Here is a 24932-nt window from a genome sequence, read left to right as displayed (position 1 = left end):
TCATTTCTCTGTAACTGTATCACTAGACAGCTACTATATCAAAGAGATCTGAGAGAAACACAACCCAGTGTTAACTTTGGTTCTGAGTTGCTTGAGCAAAATCAGAGCCTAGGGTGAATTTCCATCTCAGAATATCAACTTCTACAAACATTAAAAACCATATCCAGACTTAAAACAATTTTCTTTTCCTTTTTGAACTATTTTTCCTACACTGGAGCAAAAAAACAAAACAAATATGAATGTTCACGCTCTTTTAAAATAAACTGGTAAACTGTTTTTCTTAAAATTTAGCTATTGTTATTTTTAAAGCATATACATATTGCCTTTTCCTCCCAGAGAAACCTGAATGTTTAATATCCTCTAGGCTAGAAAAAAGCAAACAGGACTTTTTAAATGTTCTAATGCAATAACTTTATCATAATTTAATAAGCACAACATGTCGGCTAAGAGATTCTCATTAATGACTGTTTGCACTAGTGTTAAGTGTCTCAGGATGGCTGGATTTCATATTTACTGAATATTCACATGTAACTATTCCTACAGGGCCTACAGGGAGCCCAGGTGGATGCTTGCCCAGCATGTGTCTTGCAGGTCAGTGACTGTTTTATTATCTGTATACTTCTGTTCTCCTACTAACTTATAGTTTGTCTTTCTCTTCCTGGCATACCCTACATGAGCTGTCTGCAGGCACATACACCCGAAGGGCCTCCCAACCCCTAACAAAAGAGCTTAATGCATGATATTTGGGGATCCAAAATTGAGGGCCTTCTCCTTACAATTTTTTTTTTTTGGAATGGGATCACAATTTGCTTTTGAATCTGTTCTGGCTCTTTTCCCTGTTTCAAAAAGTTCTCAAACCTAAAACTCAATTTGCTTTCCAGTAATTTATGAACAAAAATATTCAGAACCTTTCCATATTTCCAACAAGTACATTCCTTATGTCTTCCTGCTTTTCTTAAAAATTGTATGACAAACCTCTATTCTCTCAAACCTAGACACTATAAATTGAAAATAAAATCAAATCCCCTACTTTCTTACTTCTCAAAACACTTTCAGATAGTTGACAAGAAAATTCCAGCAAAATGCTGCTGGGATAATTCTGCTTCGTTTCAGTTACTAAGTCAGTCAGTTGGATCCATAGCTTAGTAGGGATTATAGTATAAATGTACTTATGATTATCGTGCTGTGCAAAATAGGCAGTTTACCCCTGCAATTGCAAGCTGATGTCTGCCAGGTCTGAAAGGCACTTTGGAAATAGCATGAGTGGTAAGTATCATTATCACTAGCAAGAAGAAATAAAAGGGGCATTATTTTCAATGGGAAACTTTATAAAATATAATTGAAGAGTGATTATTGTCAAAGAATATTCCAGTTGGAAGGGGTCTTAAAGATCTCAATTCCAAATTCTTCATTTGCTTCAGAAGCAAAACACACAACTAATATTCTTAAAATAGAAAAATCAGCTTTCTATCCTAAGACTAATCATTACTGTAAGCATAGACATATGATTTTTAAATTTTTAATCTAAGATGTACTCAAGACAGTACTACGGGGTGTGTGGCATTTCTGATTAATTTCCTATTCTAACATGCACATTACTCCCTTCAAAACTCCTTTGGCATTTTTGATAATGCAGCTGTCTTGCTGAATACTGTTTTCAGTTTCTAGAGTGTTAATTGCACATTATGGTAGCTTGGTGTGAATGATCCCACATGAATAAAATCTGCAGTTCTTTTTTTTTTTTTTTTTTTGTTAAGATTGTTGTGGGGAGGGGAGCTTTGGGGAGGCAGAAGGGGGGTGTTGAAAAACTTCAAAAGTGTCCGCTCTGTTTTTGAGGCAGTAATTAGGATCCAGAAAGCTCCTTATTAATAGTTCATAATTTGGGGGCATTTCAGGACTTCCAATTATGAAGTTCAAAATAAACCATTGTACCTCACAGAAGAAATGGGTTGATCTTAGAGAACACAGGCTATTCTCCAAAGAACTGGATTAAGAGTGGGGCAAGAGAGCAACAGCCACCAACCTACAGAGGACCCTAAAACATCACAGGAAAGGAAAGGAGCATGTTTATTTACTAGAAGGCCCAAGAAGCATGCTCCAGTAACAACTGCCCTCTAGAAGCATGGAAACAGGTGACTACAGTGGGGTCCTGCAGGGGTTATTTAAGCCTGTCCATTGATGGCCTTTCTTTTCCTGCCTTTCCTCAACTTAGGGCTCAGCTGTTCTCTAAGTAAATGTTGCAAATGCATAAATAATTAGGAATTTTATTTTAAAAGCTCCTTAGTCAGCCTGGGGATCCCACATGCCTTCATCAGCTCTTCTATCCATGAGTCCTTCCTGCATAGTTATTTTTCTTTGTTCTTCAGACCCTCTAGAAATCTAAGTGTGCATCCTAGTACATGCTAGCATAACATACAAGCATCTTGTAAGTGGTTTCATGCTTTTCTCTTCAATGGCATTTTTATGGCACTGGAACTTCTCTTGATTTATATGTTTTGCACTTATGCAGGTGATATGGGGCTGTAATGACAGTTCCTAATTTTACAACCAACATAAATATGTTAAACAGGAGTCCATTATGCCCCCAGTAGAAGCCCAGCTCTGACTGTAGCATTATTGGTAACTGAATAGATGTTAAATAATGTACTTTTTATCTTGTACTTTTCATCCTACCACATTTGGTATTTTGAGTATTTAGACAATAATCTGATAACTCAGGAATGATGCAAACAGTTACTTTGTTCCTCTATGTTAATGTCACTGTGTTTACGGATTATCATTCATGCTTAAAGAAAAACTAAAGAGGCATTTCCTCAGTGAGGCTCATCATTCTCAGAAAAGTAATACATTGCTTATGAAGCTCTCTCAGATTGTTTTATTTTGGAAGTTGACCGTTTCTAAAACCAGTTGGTAGCCCACACACACTGCATACTTCTTATTGCTGAATAGGTCAATGCTTTATCTGATCTACAGACACTTCATCCATTTGTCTGTTCAATTAAAAGACACTGCGTTTGAAATTTAAAGAACACTAAATTAACTAAAAAATGCACAGCACATTGCTAAATAAATGGAACACATAATCCCATTATCTGTGAGGATTATATCTCTTAAGTCACTGACAGTGAGATGTGAGAGTTGTATAAACTGAACAGGTTATATAAACTGTTAAAAGAAAAAAAAAATCAAGCTATAGTAATATAGTAATTCAAATTCGATTCAGCATTTACTGAGTAACTATTTGACACTGAAAACTGCTAGCTACTGTAGAGTAACTAGTGTTATAAGACTTAATAAACGTTCCACAAGAAAATTTTAAGCAATTCAAAACAAACCTAGGCCCAGCATATAATTATCAAGACCACAATATGATCATCTCATGTTTTTCAAGGGTTAGAAATAAAACACCTAGACTTTTAAGAGACTTTAAATGGAAGAGATATATAGGGAGAACGATTTTTAAAAATCAACTAAAGAAATTCTGTTTGTCTCAGAATTCTAAAATGATATGATGAATCATTAGGATTGTGCCTTTGGCCTTTCTCTCATTAAAAAATGGAAGACAGAAGGAAGCCCCAATCTGAAATATGTATCTGAAAAATTAGTTTTGTCCCTCAACAACGTCAGCAAAAATACTCTAATCTAGACTCTTCCACATAACCTTGTGAGGTAGTCTTTGAGAATTAATTAAGTGCAGTAAAAGACAATTCCTCTTTGGGGAAATGTACCACACACTCCCAGTCATATTCCTAACCAGTGCCTGTCACCTTCGGGGATGCACAAACACCAGGAAGGCTGAGGATTATCGCTCAGTGGGAGTTTGACCTATTCAGCCAAAAGGTCAGCTTGCCACATAAGAACCCATTACAAAACAGAAACAGGACAGCTCAGTGGACACACATAATGAAAGAGGGAAAAGTCACGAGCCCTTCTTGCCTTGTGTCCTGCATTGCCCTTTTCCTCCTAGCCCTCCCCACCCCCATTTCCAGAGAAGTTGGCACTGCCCCAGCTCCTCACGAGCACAGCTCACAGTGGGAAGGTAAACCACAGGCAGGGAGAGAGAAAGGGGCTCATTATTTCAGGGATCACTTGAAAAAGATATTCAAAGGTAGAGTATGACATCGTGAGGCAGGATTTCCAAGAGATTGTTTTATTTGGAAAAAGTTGTCATTAACAGATAGGGAAGACCATTTTAGAGCTACTTTCTCATCCAGCTCTCCCTCCATGGGGAGCGGAATGGCAGGATGGGTGAATGTAGCCTTAACATTCTGCAGGTGCTATTTCAAGAGTAAAATCATCCACCGAGTAAAAAGGCAAGCTTTATGGGTACCCTCTGAATCTGTCATCTAAGGGGCAAGGCTCTGTTCCCACACTGAGCTTGGGGGAAGAGAGGACTGAAGGGCATGCTTAATGAAATCCCGACATCACTCCCTGGGCTTTAGCACTTGGGCTAAGCAAAGTCAGGGTCTGGGAAAGAAAGGAGTACAGAATGCTTAATGAGTCTTTCCATGGCTACCAAAGAGAAGAAAAGGGATTTCCTTTGAAGAATGTCAATTAGCCTCCCTCACTGTAGGGCAAATGAAGCCAGGGAGGGTTTTCCCAGGAGCCTTAGAAGTTTATGAGGTACGCAGTTGTGTGTGCGTGTGTGTTTCCCTTTATCTAAAATAAACATTTATATGCCTTCATTGACTATGGGACCAATTCTTCATTCTGACACTCATTCTCACAGCTCTGCCTACTGCCCAGATTCACAATTTGTACCCTTTCAACACTAAATTCCTCATTGTTTGTGCATGCCCTAAACATTGGGGGAATTTCAGGTTGGGATGGAGATGATACACTCAAATAACCAGTGTTAGGTACCAGCTTAACCCATACAGCGGCACTAAAACAGAAACTCTATTGTCAAAAGCAGGATATGTGGAGTTTCCACACAATGCATAATGCAAATATCTGAAAACAAAGACTAACAATGCTTTTACAGTGTACTTTCAACCAAGATTAGTTTTTTGCCACTTAAAATACAGGATAACTGAAGACCAGAGAAGAGAAATAGGGACAAGTATTATTAATCCGTCATTTGAATGTTAGATTAACATTAAATGTAAGAAGGAAAACCTCCCATATTCAAAAATAGTACAGTTTGGGTTTATTTTTAAATTCATATCTAGAATATTTTTAAAAATCAAAAAATACATCTTAATAATTCATATCCCAAACCCATTAACACATTATATTAGCCATTGAGACAAAAGAGGTATTTAATCTATTAAAATAATTGAAACTCTAAGAAGTCTTATGCTGATTCAAAAAATTCTTTGATGCAACACATTTAAATTTCTCCCACATTTTAAGTATGGATTGAATATATTAGGGAAAAGCATTAAGGGTGATATGACTGTGAGAGTATTAATATTTACAAATGAATTGCTGAACTTAAGAAGAAGGAACCATGTCTGCTTTTCCCCAAAAAGCCTATCTGTATGGCTTCAACTAGTACAAACTAAGGGCAAACACAACATTCAAACAGATCTGTTTAAACAAGGATGTGTTTATCGTGCGCTTCTTATCTTCTGAAGAACTAAGTAGTATTCACATATTTTTGAAAACTTTTCTTTACAAAACTTTTCTCCATCAAAATGGCAAAATTGTCTAAAAGTGAAATAGCACCCAAGTATTACTTTAATAAGTCTTGAAAAGGTTTTTGTACAAATTACAGGGACTTCTTTTTAGTACTGAGTTTCCATTTTAGAGTCATTTTGGGACTTGCCTGGTGGCGCAGTGGTTAAGAATCCGCTTGCCAATGCAGGGGACACGGGTTCGAGTCCTGGTCCGGGAATACCCCACACGCCGTGGAGCAACTAAGCCCGCGCGCCACAACTACTGAGCCTGCGCTCTAGAGCCCGCGAGCCATAGCTACTGAGCCCGCAAGCCACAGTTACTGAAGCCCACAAGCCTAGAGCCCGTGCTCCACAACAAGAGAAGCCACTGCAATGAGAAGCCCATGCACCACAACAAGAGTAGCCTGCACTCGCCGCAACTAGAGAAAAGCCCACTCACAGCAACGAAGACCCAATGCAGCCAAAAATAAATAAATAAATTTATTAATAAAAAAAAAAAGTCATTGTGCCCACCTGCCTTGCTTTTCCACTGAAGGAAATAAGACTTACCAAAGCAGTTATTTCTTCATCTGTAGCTGGGGAAAGAGGAATAGCCATTCTCTGACAATCTGGAAGTTACTATAGGAGCTATTATATTTACCTTACACGGGCTACAGAGACGTTAACATTCTTCTTGAGGGAACCCAAACCTCCCCTTGACAATGAAATTCTTAAGGCAATGGGTTAAGCTGCTGTTTGGAGTGACAGCACCTGAGGGAATGATGAAGCCCTGACAGTCAACATCTCTGAGAACAGAAACCTCGGGAACATACAGGCATGATCCACAGGCTAGGCTGAAGGTTGGGGAGTGGGGCACATGAGGGGAATCCTCAAGAGATGCATGGAGGTGTAAGGGCAGGATTGGACTAATAGATGAAGGCATGCTTTATTTCTTGCTACTTCAAAGTAACTGTTGCAAATCCAAACAGGACTTTCTGAAAATGGTAGGTAGTAATCATTCCAATTTAACTTTCTTCATCATTTCCATAACAATGGATATAAAAAAACAGTCACTTTTAAAGGACTTGAAGTCCAAACACAACTCCAAGCCTTTTCTGAATATATTTCTTGGCTTCAACAAATTGATGCTACAGGGGTTGCTTTGGATGCAAAGTTTAAAGTTAACTATTTAATTCCCTTTACATAGTGAAGGAAATGAAAGTTTCCTCTTTGTATTTACAAAATAAATAAAAGATAAAAAAATAGACCCTGACTAATTCCTGTCTTTGGATTCCAGCAGAGATATGGATGTCATGAATTGCACTCCCTCTCAATCTGGGGAAGTTTTAAGAGTGAGGCAGTTATAAAGTGACTTGAGAATGAAGAATGCAGACTAGGAGAAACTTTGAGTGGCAGAGGGTCTTGATTTTTATCTAACGTGAACTCAGCAAGAAGATATCAACGAATTTATTCTGGCTTCAGGGCTATAGCAGCAAACACGTACTGAACCTCACTACATGGCAGGCACTTTGCTGGGCACTGAGAGCACAAAGATGACCAATACAGAGTCTACTGAGCGAGTCCTGTGTGATAGAAGGGTCCCGTGGGCCACAGGGAGTGGGCAGTGCAGACACCAGCCCGGGCTCAGAGCCTGAACACGTGCCTGATGTGGGAAGGTGCTCTGTCCCTTGAGTACCATCTGCAAGCTCTAGCTCTGAGCTGCTTCTTTTCTTGTTGTTGCTGTTGTTCTCGTTCCTTTTCTTCCCATGACAACCTTCTACAAATCACCTACTCTGTGTATGTCAGGAAGGAATACCACGGGATCGCATGAATTAAGGGCAAGATTCACAGAAAGACAGCAAGCACATTCTGACCATAGCTATCAAAGGGAAAACTAGAGAGGACGCATCTAATTTGGGATTTGAATGCAGCACTAACCGGGCAAAGTTGGCTACCTGTCCTTTAATTGGTAGAAATGACCTCCTCCAATAATATGCTAGAAATGTTTTTGAGAAGTTTAAATTTTTAATGGGGCTTAGATTTGGTAGGTCCCCTCAGCAGGGGCTGAAAAAAAGGATTATTATACTTTCATTTTGCAAACTGTCTTAAAAAAGCCTTTCAGTTGAGTGCCGTTGTACAACTGTCACCCCTTCTGACCTCAGTGGCACACAGACTGTCAGTGGCATGATTCTGCCCAGTAGGAAGGGAGTGGAGATTATCACTGAATCTGTATGGTGTCAGTCAGCACTCACTGATAAAAGGAAAAAGTCCAGAGCTGTTATCTTGATTTTTTTTTTTTTCCAAGTCTGATCCCAAAGCTTCATGTTATGACATTTGTAACATCTGCTACAAATAGTGAGGTAAGTCAGGCGCAACTTTATTACTTCCAGTCTAATGCTCCATCCATCCTCTAGGCTTTCCCAGGTCAGTGATACGACAGGGAGCTAAGAAACACTGGATCTGCAGGAAGTAGCTTGTGTCTCCGAGGTAGAAAGAAGGCAGTGTCTCTGTCCCTTTCCCCTCCTCTTTCTCCTGTTCACCCATTCACATATTCAGCCATATTCACATTCTCTCGCTTGCTAGCTCACTCTTGGACCACATCAATGCTTGGCAGTGTCTTTAGTGACTTTCTGACAAAAGAGTAGTCAACATAAATACTTCCATGAAGTAGTGGGCTGTTGGCCCAAAGGACGAGATGCTGTGATGATAATCGCACCTGCTACTGAAAAGTCACACTGATCCACTTCCAGAGCTCAACTAGCTCAGGCCACGGTATTATATTTACTTATCCAAAATTTAGTAAACATTTATAATATCGAAGATATTAACCTCAATGGCCTAGGAGCTAGTGATGGAAGCCTGGTTCCCATTTCCATTTCTGAATGCTTTCTTTATATGTCAGCAGAAGAAAGCTAAAAGCATCCACGCAAAATATGCTGAGCCTCTACTTCTTGCTTGGCACTATGTCAGTGAATATAAAAATGAAAAGGCACCATCCAGACTCTCCAGGTGATTGGAATCTAGTGGGAAGACTGATACATAAGCAAACGAATAAAACATAATAAATGTGGGACTCTCAACTCTCAACTCAGGATGGGGGCAGGGAGAGTGGAGGCAGGAAAGGCTTCAGGATAGGGGTACTGCTGGAACTGTGGTGTGAAGGCTGAGGTTACACAGACAGTGAACTATGACAACCAAGACCCTGGGATCCACTGGTTGGACATAGAGGTAAGAACCATTTCACGTTAACATAGCTGCGTGTGCAAGGTTCCAGACTCACCATCTGGCCACCTCCAGCTTGCTTTTCCTTAAGCTGCAACCCCAATGGATTGTCATACTCCTACAGACACTTGCAGGGCTGGGTACCCCACTACCACATCAACTTCTTGGGGCTCAACACTACAGCTTAATCATGCAGTCACATGATTGCACCCAGGAGAGTCAAATTCCGCTCAGCTCTGTCTGCAAACCCTAACTTTACTGTTCGACCTCCTGCACTGCCTGAGTCAAAGTTCCTGAAGTGCACACCTACACCACAGAAGACAGCTTGGCACTGTGTGAGGCAACCCCATCGCCAGATGGACTGTCCTAACACCTTGGAGTTTTTTTTTTGTTTTTTGTTGTTTTTAAGAATAACTTTACTTTTTTTATTGAAGTATAGTTGATTTACAATGTTATGCCAATCTCTGCTGTACAGCAAAGTGACTCAGTTATACACATACAGACATTTTTAATATTATTTTCCATTATGGTTTATCACAGGATATTGATATACATTATATCCTGTGCTATACAGTAGGACCCTTTCTAAATACAGCTCTTTACCCTTTCTAAATGTGAGAGTTTGCATCTACCAACCCCAAACTCCTGTCCATCCCTCTCCCTCCCCCACTCTCCCATGGCAACCACAAGTGTGTTCTCTATGTCTGTGAGTCTGTTTCTGTTTTATAGATCAGTTCATTTGTGGCATATTTTAGATTCCACATATAAGTGATATCATATGGTATTTGTCTTTCTCTTTCTGACTTACTTCACTTACTATGATAACCTCTGGCTGCATCCATGTTGCTGCAAAGGGCATTATTTCATTTCTTCTTTTATGGTTGACTACTATTCCATTGTATATACGTACCACATATTGTATATCCATTCATCTGTCGATGGACATTTAGATTGTTTCCATGTTTTGGCTATTGTGAATAGTGCTGCTATGAACATAGGGATGCATGTATCTTTTATTTTTGAATTTTATTTTATTATTTTTTTATACAACAGGTTCTTATTAGTTATCCATTTCATACATATTAGTGTATACATGTCAATCCCAGTCTCCCAATTGATCACACCACCACCACTCCCCCACCGCTTTCCCCCCTTGGTGTCTATACATTCGTTCTCTACATCTGTGCCTCTATTTCTGCCCTGCAAATCAGTTCATCTCTACAATTTTTCTAGATTCCACATACATGCACTAACATATGATATTCGTTTTTCTCTTTCTGACTTACGACACTCTGTATGACAGTCTCTAGGTCCAACCACGTCTCTACAAATGACCCACTTTCGTTCCTTTTTATGGCTGAGTAATATTCCATTGTAAATATGTACCACATCTTCTCTATCCATTCATCTGTCAATGGGCATTTAGGTTGTTTCCATGACCTGGCTATTGTAAATAGTGGTGCAAGGAACATTGGGGTGCATGTGTCTTTTTGAATTATGCTTTTCTCAGGGTATATGCCCAGTAGTGGAACTGCTGGGTCCTATGGTAGCTCTATTTTTAGTTTTTTAAGGAACCTCCAAACTGTTCTCCATAGTGGCTGTATCAATTTACATTCCCACCAACAGTGCAAGAGGGTTCCCTTTACCCCACAACCCCTCCAGCATTTGTTGTTTGCAGATTTTCTGATGATGCCATTCTGACTGGTGTGAGGTAACACCTTGTTGTAGTTTTGATTTGCATTTCTCTAATAATTAGTGATGTTGAGCAGCTTTTCATGTGCCTCTTGGCCATCTGTATGTCTTCTTTGGAGAAATGTCTATTTAGGTCTTCTGCCCATTTTTTGATTGGGTTGTTTGTTTTTTTGATATTGAGCTGCATGAACTATTTATATATTTTGGAGATTAATCCTTTGTCTGTTGATTTGTTGGAAATATTTTCTCCCATTTCTGACGGTTGTCTTTTCGTACGGTTTATAGTTTCCTTTGCTGTGAAAAAGCAAGTTTCATTAGGTCCCATTTGTTTATTTTTGTTTTTATTTCCATTACTCTAGGAGTTGGGTCAAAAAAGATCTTGCTGTGATTTATGTCAAAGAGTGTTCTTCCTATGTTTTCCTCTAAGAGTTTTATAGTGTCTGGTCTTACACTGAGGTCTTTAATCCATTTTGAGTTTATTTTTGTGTATGGTGTTAGGAAGTGTTCTAATTTCATTCTTTTACATGTAGTTGTCCAGTTTTCCCAGCATCACTTATTGAAGAGATTGTCTTTTCTCCATTGTATATCCTTGTCTCCTTTGTCAGAGATTAGTTGACCATAGGTGCGTGGGTTTATCTCTGGTCTTTCTATCCTGTTCCATTGATCTATATTTCTGTTTTTGTGTCAGTACCACATTGTCTTGATTACTGTAGTTTGTAGTATCGTCTGAAGTCAGGGAGTCTGACTCCTCCAGCTCTGTTTTCTTCCCTTAAGATTGCGTTGGCTATTTGGGGTCTTTTGTGTCTCCAAACAGATTTTAAGATCTTTTGTTCTAGTTCTGTAAAAAATGCCATTGGTTATTTGATAGGGATTGCATTGAATCTGTAGATTGCTTTGGGTAGTATAGTCATTTTCACAATATTGATTCTTCCAATCCAAGAACATCGTATGACTCTGCATCTGTCTGTGTCATCTTGATTTCTTTCATCAGTGTCTTATAGTTTTCTGGCTACGGGTCTTTTACCTCCTTAGGTAGGTTTATACATAGATATTTTACTCTTTTTGTTGCAATGGTGAATGGGATTGTTTCCTTAATTTTTAATAAAGATCTTTCTGATCTTTCATTGTTAGTGTATAGGAATGCAAGAGTTTTCTGTGCATTAATTTTGTATCCTGCAACTTTACCAACTTTATCAATTAGCTCTAGTAGTTTTCTGGTGGCATCTTTAGGATTATCTATGTATAATATCATGTCATCTGCAAACAGTGACAGTTTTACTTCTTCTGTTCCAATTTGTATTCTTTTTATTTCTTTTTCTTCTCTAGCACTAGGAAGTGGCTAGGACTTCCAAAACTATGTGGAATAAGAGTGGCGAAAGTGGACATCCTTGTCTTGTTCCTGATCTTAGAGAAGATGCTTTCAGTTTTTCACCATTGAGAATGATGTTTGCTGTAGGTTTGTCGTATATGGCCTTTATTATGTCAAGGTAGGTTCCCTCTATGCCCACTTTCTGGAGAGTTTTTATCATAAATGGATGTTGAATTTTGTCAAAAGCGTTTTCTGTATCTATTGAAGTGATCATATGGTTTTTCTTCTTCTGTTTGTTAATATGGTGTATCACATTGATTGATTTGTGTATACTGAAGAATCCATTCACCCCTGGGATAAATCCTACTTCATCATGCTGTATGATCCTTTTAATGTGTTGTTGTATTCTGTTTGCTAGTATTTTGTTGAGGATTTTTGCATTTATATTCATGAGTGATATTGGTCTGTAATTTTCTTTTTTTGTAGTATCTTTGTCTGGTTTTGTTATCAGGGTGATGGTAGCCTCGTAGAATGAGTTTGGGAGTGTCCCTTCCTCTGCAATTTTTTGGAAGAGTTTGAGAAGGATGGGTGTTAGCTCTTCTCTAAATGTTTGATAGAATTCACCTGTGAAGCCATCTGGTCCTGGACTTTTGTTTGTTGGAAGGTTTTTAACCACAGTTTCAATTTCATTACTTATGATTGGTCTCTTCATATTTTCTATTTCTTCCTGGTTCAGTCTTGGAAGGTTATACCTTTCTAAGAATTTGTCCATTTCCTCCAGGTTGTCCATTTTATTGGCATAGAGTTGCTTGTAGCAGTCTCTTATGATGCTTTGTATTTCTGTGGTATCTGTTGTAACTTCTCCATTTTCATTTCTAATTTTATTGATTTGAATCCTCTCTCTCTTTTTCTTGATGAGTCTAGCTAAAGGTTTATCAATTTTGTTTATATTCTCAAAGAACCAGCTTTTAGTTTTCTTAATCTTTGCTACTGTTTTCTTTGTTTCTATTTCATTTATTTCTGCTCTGAGCTTTATGATTTCTTTCCCTCTACTAACGCTGCGTTTTGTTTCTTCTTCTTTCTCTAGCTCCTTTAGGTGTAAGGTTAGATTGTTTACTTGAGATTTTTCTTGTTTCTTGAGTTAGGATTGTATTGCTATAAACTTCCCTCTTAGAATTGCTTTTGCTGCATCCCATAGATTTTGGATTGTCATGTTTTTGTTGTCATTTGTTTCTAGTTATTTTTTGATTTCCTCTCTGATTTCTTCGGTGATCTCTTGGTTATTTAGTAACGTATTGTTAAGCCTCCATGTGTTTGTGCTTTTTACGTTTTTTCCCCTGTAATTTATTTCTAATCTCATAGTGTTGTGGTTGGAAAAGATGCTTGATACGATTTCAATTTTCTTAAATTTACTGAGGCTTAATTTGTGACCCAAGATGTGATCTATAATGGAGAATATTCTGTGTGCACTTGAGAAGAAAGTGTAATCTATTGTTTTCAGATGGAATGTCCTATAAATATCAATTAAATCTATCTGGTCTATTATGTCATTTACAGCTTGTGTTTCCTTATTAATTTTCTGTCTGGATGATCTGTCCATTGGTGTAAGTGAGGTGTTAAAGTCCCCCACTATTATTGTGTTAGTCTCGATTTCCTCTTTTATAGGTGTTAGCAGTTGCCTTATGTATTGAGGTGCTCCTACGTTGGGTGCATATTTAATTGTTGTATCTTCTTCTTGGATTGATCCCTTGATCATTATGTAGTGTCCTTCCTTGTCTCTTGTAACATTCTTTATTTTAAAGTCTATTTTATCTGATACGGGTATTGCTACTCCAGCTTTCTTTTCATTTCCATTTGCATGGAATATCTTTTTCTATCCCCTCACTTCCAGTCTGTATGTGTCGCTAGGTCTGAAGTGGGTCTCTTGTAGATGGCATACATATGGGTCTTGCTTTTGTATCCATTCAGTGAGCCTGTGTCTTTTAAAGCGAGTGTTTAATCCATTCACATTTAAGGTAATTATCAATATGTATGTTCCTATGACCATTTTCTTAATTGTTTTGGGTTTGTTTTTGTAGGTCCTTTTCTTCTCTTGTGTTTCCCGCCTAGAGGAGTTCCTTCAGCATTTGTTGTAGAGCTGGTTTGGTGGTGCTGAATTCTTTTAGCTTTTGCTTGTCTGTAAAGGTTCTCATTCCTCCGTCAAATCCAAATGAGATCCTGACCGGGTACAGTAACCTTGGTTGTGGGTTCTTTCCTTTCATCACTTTAAATATAATGTGCCACTCTCTTCTGGCTTGTAGAGTTTATGCTGAGAATTCAGCTGTTGACCTTATGGGAGTTCCTCTGTATGTTATTTGTCAGTTTTTCCTTGTTGCTTTTAATAATTTTTCTTTGTCTTTAATTTTTGTCAGTTTGATTACTATGTGTCTTGGCATGTTTCTCCTTGGGTTTTTCTTGCCTGGGACTCTCTGTGCTCCTGGACTTGTGTGGCTATTTCCTTTCCCGTGTTAGGGAGGTTTTCGACTATAATCTCTTCAAATATTTTCTCGGGTCCTCTCTCTCTCTCTTCTCCTTCTGGGACCCCTATAATGCGAATGTTGGTGCGTTTCATGTTGTCCCAGAGGTCTCTTAGGCTGTCGTCATTTATTTTCATTCTTTATTCTTTATCCTGTTACACAGCCGTGAATTCCACCATTCTGTCTTCCAGGTACTTATCCGTTCTTCTGCCTCAGTTATTCTGCTATTGATTCCTTCTAGTGTAGTTTTCATTTCAGTTATTGTATTGTTCATCTCTGTTTGTTCTTTAATTCTTCTAGGTGTTTGTTCTTATTTCTTCTAGGTTTTTGTTAAACATTTTTTGCATCTTCTCGACCTTTGCCTCCATTCTTTTTCTGAGGTCTTGGATCATCTTCACTATCATTATTCTGAATTCTTTTTCTGGAAGGTTGCCTATCTCCACTTCACTTAGTTGTTTTTCTGGGGTTTTATCTTGTTCCTTCATCTGGTACATAGTCCTCTGCCTTTTCATTTTGTCTATCTTTCTGTGAACGTGGTTTTCGTTACACAGCCTGTAGAACTGTAGTTCTTCTTGCTTCTGCTGTCTGTCCTCTGGTGGATGAGCCTATCTAAGAGACTTGTGCAAGCTTTCTGATGGGAGGGACTGGTGGTGGGTAGAGCTGGGTGTTGCTCTGGTGGGCAGAGCTCAGTAAAACTTTAATCCACTTGTCTGCTGATGGGTGGGGCTGAGTTCCCTCCCTGTTTGGTTGTCTGGCCTGAGGTGACCAAGCACTAGAGGCTACAGGCTCTTTGGTGGGGCTAATGGCAGGCTCCGGGAGGGCTCACACCAAGGAGCACTTCTCAGAACTTCCGCTGCCAGTGTCCCAGTCCCCACAGTGAGCCAGAGCCACACCCTGCCTCTGCAGGAGACCCCCCCAATGGTAGTTTCCTATGGGGTCACTGCTCCTTCCCCCAAGGTCCTGATGTGCACACTACTTTGTGTGTGCCCTCCAAGAGTGGAGTCTCTGTTTCCCCCAGTCCTGTCAAAGTCCTGCAATCAAATCCCGCTAGCCTTCAAAGTCTGATTCTCTGGGAATTCCTCCTTCTGCTGTTGGACCGCCAGCTTGGGAAGCCTAGTGTGGGGCTCAGAACCTTCACTCCAGTGGATGGACTTCTGTGGTAGAATTGTTCTCCGGTTTGTGAGTCACCCATCCAGCGGTTATGGGATTTGATTTTATTCTGATTGCCCCCCTCCTACCATCTCATTGCAGCTTCTCCTTTGTCTTTGGATGTGGGGTATCCTTGTTGGTGAGTTCCAGCATCTTCCTGTCAATGACTGTTCAGCAGTTAGTTGTGATTCTGGTGCTCTCACAAGAGGGAGTGAGCGCACGCCCTTCTACTCTGCCACCTTGAACCAATCTCAATCTCCTCACCTTGGTGTTCTGAAAGGGACTGTCCTGACTCAGATCCCTGACTGTAGGCCATCCGATTCCTTCCCAAGATACTCCTTGTCTTCTTCTTGCATGAGTTCAATGGGAGGAATCACATTATTGGGAAATGGTTGCACACAGAGGAAAGGATTTGGGTTCTGGAGTCAGGCCGACCGAGTTTTAAATCCTCCATTTATCTCTATTAGCCAGGTGGTCATGGACAAATTAGGCTCTGTGGGCCTCAATGTCTCACTCTGTCAAGAAGAGCTGCTGTGAGGACACGTGACATCCCCCTGCCCTGTTTTTATTTTCCTCCTAGAACTTATTTGCGTGTTGTCTCTCTTCTTCACTAGCATTGTTCCCTTCCTGAGCTGGAGGAATCGTTTTGTGCACTGCTGAAACCCTACCAGTTAGAATAGGGCCCAGAACAGAGAAGGTGCACAGTAAATATTTGTGAATAAATGAACACTCTAGAGTTCTAGCCCATGGGAGTCACTCAGCACATGTCAGCTCTTTCCTCCATGTTATGAAAAGCGGAACCTGAGACAAAGATGACTTTCTAAATCACTATCTTTATTCCAATTTTTATGAAAATACTAGAGCTATTTTGTCCTAAATATTAGGAATATTTAGGAATTATTTCCTAAAGTGTTAGGAATATTTTGTTTCTCTGTATGTTGTCCCTAGTTTCTGTCTTTCCTGTGGCGTGATATAAAATCTACAGTGTCACCACAAACCCTGTGAGCCAACTGCAATCAGGGCCTCAAACCAGTGCAAACATTTCACACATACTTGGGCAAAGAGCCAGCAATTCACTGAGTGTCAGCAACCGCCCACTGAATTTTCTCTTGAAGATTCACTCGTGGCCTACTCTAGCAGTAATAGGCATTCGTTTTAAGATGCTGAACACTTCCAACATAACTTGATTAGGTAAATGTACAGAGCCACCACCACTGGAAACCAAAATCATGTCTTACAACCCCATCATCTTCTCAGACTTCATATAAACAAAAGCCCACACAATTATCAATTTTAACTGAGTGGGAACTAGGTCTTGCTTATGTTAGCAGATCAAGGTCTACATCACCATTGCCATCTGCCTCGTGGGGACCTAGAGAGGCTATGATTTACACAGAGTTAGAAACTAAATAAGAAAAATGAACACTATTTGGAGTTTAGAGATTAGTAAACAAGCTGACAACATTGTCAGACCTAAAATTAAGAACACACACAAGCATATACTTTCACACTCATCACCACCATGAAACATATCAAGGAGAAAAAAACCCCTAATTTGAAGACCTATTATTGAGATTCACAGCTTAGCTCAAGCCTCTCTTTGTCAGAGCTTCTTAACATGTTTCTTTCTTTGAATAACAGACATGTTTAAGCAAACTGTCTCCCTAAGGCAATATTCAAACACAAAACTTTGCGCATACAATTACAAAAATTCCAGAGAGCCTCCGATACTCATCCATAGACCTCATGTCAAGAATTCTTGCTTTAGACAAGAGCCAGGCATCCACATACATCCTGGACCAGCCTGGCACTTAGTGGGACTGAACAAATGATTCCTTGAATGAATGAGTAAGTAATCAAATGAATACCCAAATGAATGAATGCAAGGAGACTCAGTCAGAGAACACACAACTAAAGCAGACGCTTGTATTCTGTGTGGGACTCTGAGTCTGAAAGCAGCAGCCAGTTAGTTGGTTTATTCACAAAAATTGCTTTGTGGAATTATACACTGCTCCTCCCCTTCTAAATGCAGACAGAGGGAGGAGAGGAAAAAGAGATAATGAAGGTTTGCAAATGAAGTGGGTACAACTGTGCAATCAATCAACATTTTCTGAAAAAGAATCTGCATCACTTGCCAAAAATCTGAACTGAAGAACTGAACCAGCATTCTGATGAGAATGGACTTTGCCACTCGCCAGTCATTTTTATTTGCCTTCCAGCTGTCTTCCTTCTCTTTTCCAGGAAGCCACTGGTCTCTTTAGTTGAGCAGGTTCAGGCATGGGGATTTATTTTATCATGATCAAATGCATACTCCACGCTTATTCTTTTAATAAACCTTTACTGAGTGTTTGCTCTGTGCCTAGTAATATGCTAGTTGAATGGAATACAATTGTTCCTCTAAATATTCACTGATGGTCTACTAAATGCCAGGCACTCTTCTAGTGCGAGGTCATAGAAGAGTGAACAAAGCAGAAACACATGCCTGCACAGAGCTGACATTCCAGTGGGGAAGTCAAAAACAACAACAGCAGTAATAATGCACATACAGCTAAACACGGTAAGCAGCCTGAAGAAAAATAAAGGGGGGTGGGGCAAGAAGTGACAGGTATTTCTGTATAATACAGGAAAATCAGGGAAGACCTCTCCAACAATCTATCTGAGTAGAGATACGAATAAGGTGAAGGGGTAATGTGCTGTCCAGGTGAAGGAAAGAGAAAGTATAAAGACCCTGAGATGCGAGAAGCTTACCATGTTCAGGAAAGGGCAGGGAGCCAGTATCCTTCAGGAACCTAGAGGTTGGGGAGAGGAAAATATAAAGTGTAGTAAAAGAATGGTTTACTTGGAGGGTCTCAGGAAAGGAAGCATCTAACTCCAGTGAAATTCAAAGAGGTAAAAGAGAAGAGGATGTTTGGGCTAGAAATGAGTAGAAATTTTCCAGGCAAACAAGCCAGGGATTAGTGGTTGAGGTAGAGAGAAGAACACATACAATGGCACAAGGCCAGCAGGACATGTGAGTTCCCTACACGTGTGGGGAAAGAAATTTCACGAGACCTCTATAGGCAAAAAAAAGTCACAACTGGCCTCACGAGCACTGCAGAGGAGTTTGTAGTTGACACACAGAGATTGGGATCCACTTGAAGAGTCTGAGTAGGGGAAGGACTTGAGCACAAGTGTGTGTTGGAGGAAAGATGAATACCTGGCTATCGCATAGTCTAGACAAGAAATGATAATGAGTTAATCCTAGTAAATAAGTTAGAAAGACTAGAGAGGAGTTTGCTTCTAAAGGTATTTCGGAGGTAGGATTGAGAGAGTTTTGTGACTGACTATTAAGGGAAAAAGAAGAGTCAAGCATGAACTCAAGTTGTTTAGGTTAGCAAACAGTATAGGTGCTTCAATCACTACCTATACTAGGACAATACTAGAACATGCGACCCTGAACTGGAGGTGTCTTTAGGCCAGGCCCATTGAGATGAGATGTCCAGTAGACTTGAGGTTTTGGGTTGAGATTCGGGCAAAGATGAAGACTTGGCTGCAAGTCATACAGATGGGCATAGAAGCCAGGGGAGGGCGGGGCTCGGCCTGGGGAACATCTGCATTTACAGAAAGGAAGGGGAGCCAGCAAAGAACCTGAGAATGAACACCCAGAGGGGCAGCAGGTAGATAAAGAAGCAGTGGTGTTCCACAAAGAGGAAGAGCAGAACACTGGAAGGAGAGACTCATCAACTACGTCAAATGTCAAGGGGAGAGCACTGAAGACCTTGGGTGGGGACACTGCTGTCAAGTGAGGAGTAATGAGAGGTGAAAACCACGAGTTATATAAATTCCTTTTCTAGAAATTTGAAAGTGAAAGGAAGGCGAATAAGGGAAGAAAGCTTGGCAAGGGAGAGAAGCTGGAAATGCCCAGGGTGAAGAGATGTTTTCTCTTAAGTGACTTAAGGATGTTTATACCCTGAGAGAAAGAAGCAAGCAACAGCCATGAGACACAGAAAGGTGGAAAACCCTCAAAAGAAGGTACACAACTGTCCAGAGTTTAGGTAAAGCTGAGCAATATGTAACATATATTTTAATTCAGTATTTTATTATAATCTGAATCTACAAAAATGATGCTCCGTGGTGTGGTGGCCCATCCAGCCAATGAAGACTTCAACTTTAGAACCAGTTCTCCTAGATGATGATCAAACAACATAATGATCTACAATCCAAGTTCAGAAAAGTATTTCTACAGGGAAACCTGCCTAAACACATCTAAAATCAAGCCATCATGTCCTCCTGAAACCTCCATCCTTTATATTCTACTGTGAAGAGTCTTCATTCTGCTGGTCCTATAGGCTCGTTATTTCAGAGCAGTCTCACTCCTCCTTAGTTTTCTCCACTGTGTAAATGGGGAAATCATTCTTGACCAAGATCCAGGTCTCTACTGCTGGAGTGACTTTCCTGACAACTACATGAAAAAGAAAACTCCATATAGATGGGTTTACAAACAGGCTATAAAAAGTACAAGACCCCTTTTCTGTATGAAGCTATTTAAGGCTTTCCCCCACCTCATGCTCCAATATTGTCCCTCACTTCATGCATCAGTGGTAATGCTCTCTCCTGGTCCCGTGGGCCCCCAATCTCTCTGTCCTTTCTGCCAAAACAAAAGCTTTGAAAATGTCACAAATAGAGGAGATACCTGGAATTGCTTTTGGAGTCCCTGCAACTCTTGGATCACAAAAGCAATAAGTACGTCTTCCTTGCAGCCAAGATCTGTCAAATACCCATAGGCAAGTATTACAACAGATCATTAATATACTCAGATGTGAACTAAAGGAATATCAAGTAGTTGGAGAAAACAAAAATGCCTTATATTTGTTGGAACAAGCAATTGAAAAAGGAAAGAAGAACTTCATATTCCTCCTGCATTATTTAATGAATTTTGATTAAGCCAATGAAGAAAGAAGCCAAGAACTGCTATGTGTAGGACAGAACAAAAAGCCCAGTTTCCCAAGAAACATGTCTTACAGAAGCAGTTGCCTCACCTTCAATAAGGTTGAATTTTCTATGTGGCAAGAGAGAAAGACAATTTTTTCTAGAATTTCAAAAATATCATTTAAACAAACTACATCCTCAGTACTCAGAAGAAAATACTAAATGCTCTTTTTGGCTCCTTCAACTTGCTCCACTTAGCTTTTCTCTCTTTTGCTTCCTTCAAAGACAGTTCACCCTGGGCCTTTTGGAATCTGATCAGGGCTTTGTGGGCACCTTTATTTTCTCGGGTTGATTTCACTTTTATTCATTTGCAGCACTGCTGCCACCTCCTTTTTCTTCATAATTTAAACCATAGTTGAGAGTAAGAGTAATGAACTCTACATGGTGCCTTCAGAAGGTGATGACTTCACTTGTTTACAGAGAAATTCTTTCCGTTAGTATCTCCACCGAGGTCTAGCTCTGTCCTTTGTAGTACTCAACGTTTTTCCATCTAAGTGTTTAGGAGTGCTTTTAAAGGTGGGGAGGCAGCTATAGTTTAGTATGAAGAGCGTAATTCTTGGAGACAGAAGCCTTGATTTCCAGTCTCAGCTCTGCCAGCTGGTGAACAAGACACTTGACATTCCAGTCTTGGTTTCCTCATCTATAGAGTGAGTTAATAACCCCTTGCCCAAAGAGTCACGCGAGGGCTAAATACAAATGTTTGTGACAATTTTGTAGCACATACCTAACAAGCAGTAAGGAATATATCAATTTGAATGCAATCTGGATTTTTAAGAATCTCTCTGCAGCAAAATATAAATGGGTGCTGGCAAAATGCCTCTGATCAGGAGGATTAAAGAAAGTCACTACGGTAACATTCTATAAATAGGACTTTTCTGTTATATCCTAGGTGGTGTGTGACCTTGAGCCACAGTTAGAAAAATCTCAGACAAATGTGGTTACCAGAAATATGAACACATATCACCACCCACTTCAGCAGGTTGTTTACGGATTAAATGAGATAATGTATGCAAAGTGCCTACCACGGTATTTGACACATACTAGGTGTCCACCAAATGAACACCCTTCTCCTTCTTCAATGATGTTAGCTCCCTTCTTCTTCAAAGATGTGTATTTTAGGTTTCATGTGCAAATTAAGAAGACCAAACAAAAGCAAAACCCCCCACAGATTTTGTAAAGTCAATCGATATCGTTGCCTTGTTCACAAATAGGAGTAATAAAAATGGTTATTGGAGAGAAAATATTTTGGCATATATAAAAATCCTTAGGGCTGTATCTGAGCTTTGATTCTGTATTGTGGGTTTTAGCATAACAATCTATTCTGAGAATCAAGGGAGAAAGGCACCGTGGTGTGGTTGCCCTGGGTTGTGTACATATGAATGCTCGTGTGCACGCACATGTATAAGCAGGTGTGTATGTGTCAATATTCATATTTTTAAATCTACACTTGCATTTTCAACTGCTAAAAACTATATGCATGATACGTATTGGGAAGCTTGATTAAATTATGACTGTCTGATGCAGAGGTGTATATAGTCAAGCGCTGCCCACTACAACAATGGTAGCAGCAGAAAGGTTGTCTTCCATTTTTTTTGCCAGGAGGGATAAACAGTAGAAGAAACCCAAAAGACTCTCAGCATTCTGCCCCCCCTCTATTCTTCAGTCCTGATTGGTCATGTCATGTTTGTTGTCAGACCCATCTGGAGAGCAGGTGTGGTTCTGAACGGCTGCGTGTATTTGACTACTGACCAGTGAATATTTCCAAAGGGCACAAGAGACTGTCGGCTGACCGTTGGTAATAACACGTGGCAATCTTCCCTGTTTACATACGTAAGAGCTCAAAATAAAAGAAAACCAATTCTGAATGTTTTAAAACTACATTTTGACCAGAGGCTTTTCACGACGCCTCCATATGTATCCGTCAAACATGAACTTGACGAGCTTGTATAGAGTCTATTAAAGGCGGAATAAGGTTCATGAGAATTTCAAGCTTGGAGGGCTCTAATTACCTCATGCTCAAACTTTAACTACAAAACTCAGAAAAATTGCTGCACTAAAACCATAGAAGATCCTCCACCTGATTTGTGCCAGTGCATGTAAAGCTCAGTGATGCTGAGCTCAGTGAGGTTTTTCAAATCAGTCCTAAGGGAATATGTTCTGGATCTGTCTCCAACGAGTATGTACGGATTACTTGGATGTTTTGGTAAAGGTGCCTGGTAAATTAGTCAGCCTGAAATTTTATTAGCCGCAAAGCATTACAGCAGTCAGTCACACAGCCCAAGAATACTGGGGGAATTAAAGTCATTTTAAGCATCTATTAGCCAGGTACCAGGAATCCGTTTCAGGCCCTGGCTGGTAGTTGTAACATTAAACTAATTGGCTAATAGTTACAGCTGTCCTTTCAGTGTTTTTGTCCTCGGAGGTGTGACCCCTTCTTGAACCAATTTATGTACACCCAGAGGGGGGCCCTATATTTATTCTAGTTCAGTGTATGATTTGGATTCAAAAACAACATAAAAAAAACAGAAAAGAAAAAGGTCTGTATATATAAACCACGGTGCAAAACAGCTAGCGCTGTGTTGACGTCATGACAGGCTGAAAGCTGGAATTTAGTGAATATGGGAAGCAGAGGAAAATGAGGAAAACAAACACCCCTTTCAAATATTCAAAACATTCATACTTTATGAAAGATGCACTGAGGAGAAGTGTGGATTTCCCTCTGCCTAGTATAACACCCTCCACGGCTATTTATCTAGTTACAAACTTTTATAGATGTGAAATATTTTAAGAAGTCCTTTAGAAATGGCCCGAGGTAATTTCAAACTTAACAGACCCTGTCCCACCAGAGCTCGTTACAGTGAATTTTATAACAAAGTACCCTCTACTTAATTTTCAGAGCCTAGCCAAGCGTACTAGAAATGCAGCTGCATTAAGGGCAATTAATGGTACAATAAAAGCAGTGGAGGGCTGTTTAACACCCAAGAACCAGCAGTAAACACTGGCTCCATGCTCTGCAGCAGTCAGTGATGTGTCGAAGCACCTGGAGTGTGAGACTTCTGAATCAAGGGAGAAACGTCTCTCTCCTGCTGGAGAAAAGTCTTCCGTCCTTCAACAATTCTACTCAGAGATTGTATAAAAGGATATAAAGTGATTCCCTCCAGTTATGCCACAAGCATCCCCACTCGCTTTGAGCAGGAGGTCAACACAGTAAGCCCCTATTCCCATCTGAGAGAGAAAAGGACAAATTCGATTTCACCAAAAATGAGTCTAAAAGCAAGTGACTCATAATACACAAAATGACTCGTGCATAGCTAAGTTTACTCTCAGATGCCAGAAAAAAGTGTCTAATCAGAATACTATGTTTATTCTTTCCAAACAAACTCAAAACACAGAAAGATGGGGGATGGGCAGAAGCAATTATAATGATGTTTGCAAACCTCTTTAATGATTTAAAGTTATCACTTAGAATTTGAATACGAGAGACATCCAGAAATAAGCAAAAACCTCACAGGGTGATACAATCGTGATTGTTAGAACATCTGTCGATTAGTTAATTTATTAAATACAGTGTGTAGTCCACAAGGTCTAGGAAGATGATTATATATATACCCACCTTCTATAAGTAATTAAAGCAGTTCTATAATGAGAAGTATTTGATTATAACTGTCTCTTATAGCCCACTCTGCATTAAGGGTCCTATCCCTCTATTTCCATGCCTGGATAAAACTGGTCGTTTAACAATATAAACAGGCTAGGAAGTACATTAAAGTTGTATTTTTAACTAAAAAAATTCCGACCAGCAATTAAAGTTCAAAGAAATCTTCCAAATCATAATATTAAAGACATAGTTAGCTTAAAAGGAGAAAAGCCATAGACAATCCCCAAATTTCGTATTACCAAAAACATGCTTCTAATCTCCTTCCTCAACAAATTCTCCCAAGAGCTTTTACACTGGATTTGGTTTCTTCAGCTTCTGATGGCTACTCTTGGATGGAAGTGCTAATGACCCAAGAGAGGGACACAGACAATGCCAAGAGCCTGGGAAGTGAACAAGTGAAAACTCAGGCTGGAAGTAATGGAGTGAGCCTGAATCAAACTCCAAGTTGGAGGCACTTTAGTGACACCAAACTGAGTCCCTCCCCCAACAAAATAACCCTGGCCACTTCTTCCCAAATCAGAAAGCACAAAGGACAAATAAGCTGCCATAAACTGATGAAAGATGAAGGTTCTCATGTAGCTGATGAGATGGACATGAAGAGGAACTCCAGACCCTTCTTGCATGGCTGCTGGGCTCTAGGAACCGCTGGAAATACTGGGGCTACTTCCTAAACAAAGGTGTTTTTGCAGTAGAATTCTGTTGCATTTTATAGAAAAAGTATTAAAACAAAAAGACAAAACTAGACAAATTTTCAAAAAATAAATAATGTTGCTCTACACAACTCAACGTGTTTCTGAATGAACTCAAGAATGGTTAAA

The sequence above is a fragment of the Delphinapterus leucas genome, chromosome 2, assembly GCF_059928025.1.
Source record: "Delphinapterus leucas isolate spDelLeu-1000000601 "Yukka" chromosome 2, BTC_Dleu_Yukka2, whole genome shotgun sequence".
In the NCBI taxonomy this organism is placed as follows: Eukaryota; Metazoa; Chordata; class Mammalia; order Artiodactyla; family Monodontidae; genus Delphinapterus; species Delphinapterus leucas.
This window is presented reverse-complemented; position numbering follows the sequence as displayed.